This window comes from Silurus meridionalis, chromosome 25 (genome assembly GCF_014805685.1).
Source record: "Silurus meridionalis isolate SWU-2019-XX chromosome 25, ASM1480568v1, whole genome shotgun sequence".
NCBI lineage: Eukaryota > Metazoa > Chordata > Actinopteri > Siluriformes > Siluridae > Silurus > Silurus meridionalis.
The window spans coordinates 11,818,586-11,826,568 of NC_060908.1; the positions used below are offsets into that span (position 1 = coordinate 11,818,586).

Sequence of the window (7,983 nt, forward strand, 5' to 3'; positions counted from 1 at the left end):
ACCCATGTTCTAGTCAGTTTTATTTTTCAGATTTTTTTCTTGAACCTGAATCAGCTTTTATCTTCATTTAGTAAAACTTTCTTTCGGCTTCTCCTGTTAGGGGTCGCCACAGCGGATCCTCCGCACGTTTGATTTGGCACATGTTTTACGCTGGATGCCCTTCCTAACGCAACCCTCCCCAATTTATCCGGGCTTGGGACCGGCACTGAGAGTGGCTGGGGATGGTTCCCTGACCGGGAATCGAACCCGGGTCGCAGCGGTGGGAGCGCTGTGTCTTAACCACTAGACCACCAGGGGACCAGTAATTGTATTTATTTATCTGCACTAAATATAATAAATACAACAGAATAATTTTATTGAAGAGCTATGTTTGTGTTGAATAAGCCCATCCCTGCTGAAAAACAAAATGTTTAAATGAATGTACACTCACCGGCCACTTTATTAGGTACACCTTACTAGTACCGGGTTGGACCCCCTTTTGCCTTTAGAACTGCCTTAATCCTTCATTGGCATAGATTCAACAAGGTACTGGAAACATTCCTCAGTTGCTGCAGATTTGTCGGCTGCACATCCATTATGCGAAATCTTCGTTCCACCACATCCCAAAGGTGCTCTATTGGATTGAGATCTGGTAACTGTGGAGGCCATTTGAGTACAGTGAACTCATTGTCATGTTCAAAAAACCAGTGTGAGATGATTCACGATTTATGACATGGCGTGTTATCCTGCTGGAAGTAGCCATCAGAAGATGGTTACACTGTGGTCATAAAGGGATGGACATGGTCAGCAACAATACTCAGGTAGGCTGTGGCGTTGACACGATGCTCAATTGGTACTAACGTGCCCAAAGTGTGGCGAGAAAATATCCCCCACACCATTACACCACCACCACCAGCCTTAACCGTTGATACAAGGCAGGGTGGATCCATGCTTTCATGTTGTTGACGCCAAATTCTGACCCTACCATCCAAATGTCGCAGCAGCAACGTTTTTCCAATCTTCTATTGTCCAATTTTGGTGAGCCTGTGCAAATTGTAGCCTCAGTTTCCTGTTCTTAGCTGTCAGGAGTGGCACCCGGTGTGGTCTTCTGCTGCTGTAGCCCATCCGCCTCAAGGTTCGACGTGTTGTGCATTCAGAGATGCTCTTCTGCATACCTCGGTTGTAACGAGTGGTTATTTGAGTTACTGTTGCCTTTCTATCAGCTCGAACCAGTCTGGCCATTCTCCTCTGACCTCTGGCATCAACAAGGCATTTGCGCCCACAGAACTGCCGCTCACTGGATATTTTCTCTTTTTCGGACCATTCTCTGTAAACCCTAGAGATGGTTGTGCGTGAAAATCCCAGTACATCAGCAGTTTCTGAAATACTCAGACCAGCCTGTCTGGCACCAACAACCATGCCACGTTTAAAGTAACTTAAATCACCTTCTTCCCCATTCTGATGCTCGGTTTGAACTGCAGCAGATCGTCTTGACCATGTCTACATGCCTAAATGCATTGAGTTGCTGCCATGTGATTGGCTGATTGGAAATTTGCGTTAACGAGTAGTTGGACTCGTTAACTTTACCTAATAAAGTGGCCGGTGAGTGTATATATAATAAGGATGAGCGAGTAGAGCATTATCTGTATCTGTATCTGTTAACCATATGAATTATCTGTATCTGTATCTGTACTCGGAGTGATTGGGGCCTAAGCCGGAAGTAGGCGGGGCTTGCCTTGAAATGGGCGGGGCTTTGCCCGGTATGTTATTTTAAGCATGCAATTGATATGGGTTGATCAGAAATTGTTATATTTATTGCTGATTATAAAAATATTTACAGAACAGCATCAGGATTGAGCTTCAGATCAATGGTTTTGATCACGATACAGATAATTCATATGGTTAACAGATACAGATAATGCTGTACTCACTCATCCCTAGTGTGTATGTAGCTTAATTAATTTGTAATATATAACACTAGCTTACTACCTTTATTTTTTTATGAAATACAGCAAAAACGTGTCAGACACTCAGTGTCTGGTTACTGTTAGAGACAGCTGAAGATTTAAAAAAGAAAAAAAATCTCCGACAGGCAGAGACACAATGCGAGTCGCATTCTACCAAGCAAGCACCACGTCTAAATGAACCAACGTTTACCAGAACTCTACTGGTTAGTAAGTACGTATTATTAACGTTACAACCCGAAGTAAAAAGCTGAAGAAACCCTAAACATTAACGGAAAAAAACCGCAAACCCGAATGACTGAGGGAGAGACAGAGAGCTGTTGTGTGTGTGACTGTGAGTGAGCAGAGTGGGACACAGCAACACAGTACATCTGTATGTGTGTAGGGGAGGGGCGCTGTCACTAGCCTATCACAGAACGCTGACACAATCAGCTACCCAATGATGATTTTCATTCAATCCGAGCACAGATATTGACCCCTATTACTCATATAATACTCGTACTCGGCAGAAGTGCTTTATCCGTACCGGATACTCGTTTCAGCCGAGTATCCAGCTCATCTCTAATATATAATATATTAATGTATATAGTATAAAAGGTTCCCTGGTGGTCTAGTAGTTAGGATGCAGCGCTCTCACCGCTGCGGCCCTTGTTCGATCCCTGATCAGGGAACCGACCCCAGCCACTCTCAGTGCCAGTCCCAAGCCCAGATAAATTGGGGAGGAAGGGCATCCAGCGTAAAAACGTGCCAAATCAAACATGCGGAAGATCCACTGTGGTGACCCCTAACGGGAGAAGCCGAAATAAAGTTTTTTAATGTATATAGTATATATTATAATGTGAATGACTGTATATTGTGAAGTGTGTTCAAACTGTCAAACTTTCTGTGGTTCTGATTGGCTATTTTTTGGTGCCATCTTATGTCCAATGGATACTATTGAGTTCCAATAGGACACCTTTGACTTGTAGATCACATGTTGGTTTCTACTGCACACCAATAGGAACCATCATTAGGACATTAGGACAGGCAATCTCCTCTCCAAATGTCCCCACTATGTCGGGACTAAAGACACAAACTAGGATTCCCTTCAGGAACTCAAGCTGCGTTGAAACGCTATGGGAACGCCCCTGCGTGACTGCGCTCTGAACCACGTGTGAAATCTAGCCAATAGGCAAGCTGTGACGTCATAGACAGGCGACGTCGCGTAAACCAGAAAGCTACAAGATGGCTGTGCGGTGGTAGCGACATTAGCTTCTGCTTGTTCAGGTAAGCGCTTTGAGTGTGTTATCTGTGCAGTCATGAGCTTATATGCAGGCAGGCAGCCGATGTGTTGTTTGCTTAGCTTAGTAGCGTGCTTAGTCGGCTCTCGAGGGTATCGGCTGTTAGCATTTTAGCCGTGTGGGTATGCGCTCCCGGCTGCTAGCTCGTTTGGAAACGGTTCTTTTCCCGGTGTGTGTGACGCGGTGCTCCGTCTTCCTCGGAGGTGGAAGAAATTTCGGGAAATTCGGGGAAAAAAATTATTTGCCCAGTGCGGGTGGCGCAGCATTGCATGTCTCTCTCTCCAAGGAGGATGAGATGATGGATGCTGGCGAGCCTGCGGACTCCTCACAGCCTGTGCTGTACATGGAGCTCCTTGAGGTCGTGGCACGGGCCGGGTCCGAGCTGGATCTAGCCGGTCACGTAGCAGAAGCAGCGCACACCCAGTGGGCTGGATCAGCATTTCCTGCGCCATGTGTCACAGCCTCAGCGCCTTCCCTGATCTGCGCACCAAGGTGTCTGGGTCCTGGGAGGCCCATGTGCGCACGTTCTTTTCCGATGTTTCTCGCTGTGCGCGAATGTTATTGGAGCTAAGTAGTGCGGCTACGGGATGATGCTGCTTGTGGTGGAGATGCTAGCTAGCTGTCTCTCCCTGAGTGCTGCATCTATGACGGCTATCGGTTTGCCTACGAAGAGCCGATTGGCTCTGGTAGGTAGGGCTACACGGCGGGTCAGGCTGCAGGGTTGCTTCCACATGATGTGTGTTGCAGGCATACCAGACTGGCCTGCTATGGGGGACGATGTGAGCTTCCTTCTGTGCACCACGGTGACCCCTCCTGGCCTGACCTGGTGACGCTGTAGGTGAGGGCGATTGCTGGCGGGTTCAGGAGACCGCAGTGGCATTTCAGTGGTAGTTCCTCGCTGCTCCGATGGGGCTGTTTAGCAGCAGCCTCGCCCTGGTACGTCCAGGCACAGCGAAATAGCCCGGTGAGAGAGTGTTGCCACCCGATTCCCACGGGAAGGTCCTAGGGGCCCCTGGCGACACTCTAAGCCTGAGGGGGGGGCTGGACGACCTGAGGTTCGTCCTCGCCTCTAGTGTACGGACTGTGGTGCGTAAGCCTGATGGCTTGCATCTTGGAGGGCGGTGTGCACCTCATGCTACGGTGCCCGTCCCTCCCCGGCCCTGCCGCAGGGTGTTCAGGACGCTGCCTCCTTCCAGCGGTTAACTCCCTTATTCCACCAGAAAGTTCGTTGCGGATGGGGGTCATCCGCCGCCTCTCTGGAGGCTTCAACGGCCGCAGTACGCTGCTCCTGCTGTTCAGGTTCAGGAGGACTGTCTGCTTGCAGCTTTCTCCATCGGTTTGCTTCCCGTATTCCGCCCGTATGATCGCTGCGGATGGGGGGATCCTCCGCCTCTCAGGAGGTGTAGTCGGCTGCAGAGCACCGCTCCAGTCACTTTGAGTGGGTCAGGGGTCAGCCCCGAGGGGTTGGTTCTCCCTGTGGAAACTTTCTGTCAGTCTGGAGGGCTGCCAGGGGTCTCTCGGGGGTCCTGCGTACTGTGGAGAAGGGCTGCGCGATTCAGTTTGCGTCTTCTCCTCCCCGGTGTAACGGGGTGCGTCCCACCCTGGTGGGACCCGTGCAGGCTCTGGTCCTGGGACCTCCTTGTTCAGAAAGTCAGGCTGCTACAGCCCGTGCTTCATTGTTCCGAAAAAGGGCGGCGGGTTGCATCCCATTCTGGATCTCCACTCCTTGAACCACTCACTTTTGAGGCTCGGGTTCAGGTTTCTCGTTTAGAGAGGTCATGTCTCAGGACGAGTCCGAGGACTGATTTGTCATACGTTAGATCTGGTGGTCGCATGCTCCCACGCCGCTGTCCTTCACCACACACGGGAGGTTCCTGAGATTGCTTTCGGGGCGAAGCTTACCAATATCGGTCCTTCCATTCGGCCTATCGCTCTCACCCCGTGCCTTCACAGAGTGCGTGAACGCGGCCCTGACCCCGCTGCGGCTTCAGGGCATCCGCATTTTGTATTATATCGACGATTGTTTGATGTTGGCTCGTTAGAGCACCAGGCAGTTTAGCATTGAGATGCTGTTCTCGCCTGCATGAAGGTACTGGGGTTCAGACTGAAACACCGGGTAGAGTGTACTTTCTCCAGCGCGGAGAACAACTTTCTCAGTGAGGTGTGGGACTCGGCCGGGTTGCGGGCACGGTTGTCTCCCGCCCGGTTTGTAGTCATCCTCACCGCAGTCAGGAGGGTAGGAGCAGGCCAGCCAGTCACTGTGAGGCAGTTCCAGAGGCTGCTGGGTCTCATGGCAGCAGCATCCAGTGTATTTCCACTCAGCCTTCTCCGCATGTGGCCCCTCCAATGGTGGCTCCGGGGCAGGAGGGTTCTCCCCCTAAGGGAGTCTGTATCGTACCATCAAGGTCTCGCAGTGTGCCCTTTGAGCCTTGGTTGCTTGGAAGGACTGTACGTTCTGTCCCAAGGCCCCGTTTTAGGGACTCCTTGTTGTCGCGTAACGCTAACGACGGATGCTTCCCTTACGGGGTGGGGAGCGGTCATGAGTGGCCACTCCGCCCAGGGTCTGTGGAGCGGCCCATGTCTCTCGTGGCACATAGATTGCTGGGAGATGCTGGCAGTGTTGTTGGGGTTACAACACTTCCTCCCAGTCCTGAGAGATCGCCATGTGTTGGACCGCATGGACAATACTGCGGTGGTCTCGTACATCACCCACCTGGGGGCCTCGGTCTCGCCCCTTGCAAACAACTGGCACGGGAGGTCCTCTTGTGGTCCCGGGACAAACTCCTCTCATTTAGAGCCGTTTACTTCCCAGGACGGTTGGATGTCTGAGCAGACGCCCTGTCGAGACAGCGGCTGCCATGGGACGGTCTTGGCTGAGGCTAAGACCTGCTCTCGGGAGTTATGGAATGAGTTTGCCGGGAGGAAGTCTGTCTCCTCCTGGTAGCACCTCACTGGTGGGTGGAACCCTGTTTCACCCCCGCCCGGGGTTGTGGAGGCTGTGGCCCCTGAGGGGGCACGGTTCGTAGCGGCTGTTTTCTCTACCGAGGTTGTAGAGGCCCTTCTCCACTCCAGAGCTCCCTTCATGAGGAGGTTGTACGCCGCACGATGGCAACTGTTCGCATCACGGTGTGAGCACCATGACTTGGACCCAGTTAACTGCCCGGTCGGTTCAGTTCTGGAGTTTTTGCAGGTACAGTTTGCTGCAGGGTTAACCCCTTCGACCTTGAGGGTTTCCGTGTTCGCTGGGTAGGTCCCATTGGTGACACATTTCCTCCGCGGCGCCCAGAAGCTGAGGCCCGGGACTCAGAGTGCCTGTCTGGGACTTGGCAGTTGCCTTGTCCCGCCTGGAGTTGCCCCCTGGCATGGCCAGAGTGTTTCTTTACACGAGGCTGGGTGCTCCCACACGATGTGTCGTGTTACAGGCATTCTGCCCTCCTCTGTTTATAGCCCCCGACCACGGGTTACAAGGCCTGGCTGTGTCAAGTGCGAGCACTGGGTGCTTATCTCCACAGGATGAGTCCTTGGAGGCGGTCGGTGCAGCTGTTCGGCTGCGAGTCCTGTTCCCCGCTCCGATCGGGGTCAGGGCTCGTTCCACCGCAGTGTGGCGGCCTCTACGGCCGGGTCCGCTGGAGTGTCACTCCGGGACGTCTGTGATGCTGCGGGGTGGTCCACCCCGCTGACCTTTGTCAGGTTCTATGGCCTTGACCTCAGAGCCACTCCGGGCTCCTCTGTCCTACGTGCTGGTGCCGAGGCTCTCACTCTTTCGGCAGGGTCTGGTCAGTGTGGTGTAATTGGACACTCGTTCCCATAGCGTTTCGACGCAGCTCGAGTTCCTGAAGGGTTATGAACGTAACCCTAGTTCCCTGAGGGAATGAGACGCTGCGTCTTCGTGACACACTCCCTGCATCCCTGCGGGGCTTACCTTCTCTCTTTGCAGAAGCTAATGTCGCTACCACCGCACAGCCATCTTGTAGCTTCCTGGTTTACGCGACGTCGCCTGTCTATGACGTCACAGCTTGCCTTTTGGCTAGATTTCACATGTGGTTTAGAGCGCGCTCACGCAGGGGCATTCCCATAGCGTTTCGACGCAGCGTCTCGTTTCCTCTGGGAACTAGGGTTACGTTCGTAACCTAGAGACATTTCCATCAGCCAGTGAAAACCACTGTACCAATGGCTCACAGTAGTCTTTGATTTTTGCCTGTGCAAAATTGTTTTTTGACAATGTTACACTTTATTATGGCTTGCTTTTTTATACATATACATATATATATATATATATATATATATATATATATATATATATATATATATATATATATATATATATTAATCCACTTATTACTTATTAATCAAAAATGTAAACTTGCATTCACTTCCTGCATCCTTGTTCCTTATATTACATGGCTCACTGTAACAAAATTTTTAATAATAAATTAATGGTAGTAATTAATAATGGATCCACCTAAAGAATTAACATTGGCCCACAGTGTTTTAAAAGTGTGTTACTTTGCTAACTTTGTATAACTTTAATAAATAAAAATAAAGCAATAAAAAAAGGATAATTCTAGAGCTACACATAGGTCTTTAATAACAACACTTAATAAGCAACCGACCATTTTACACTGACTAAGCTTTTAGTCATCACTATGTACTAAATATGTACTAAGCATTTGCAGTGCAGTGTTGCTCCATATTTGGGAAATCAATTTAAGTAATACTGAAAATGAGACTATACAATTTACCCAAAAACTAAATAACTT

At 50.3% G+C, this 7,983-nt stretch overlaps 1 non-coding gene across 1 annotated transcript; it reads right to left on the bottom strand.

The window, feature by feature from the left end:
- Positions 1-225: 225 nt before the first annotated feature.
- trnag-ccc lies at positions 226-298 on the bottom strand. The gene has a single exon. It is a non-coding gene; the product is annotated as a tRNA-Gly (tRNA).
- Positions 299-7,983: the final 7,685 nt, after the last annotated feature.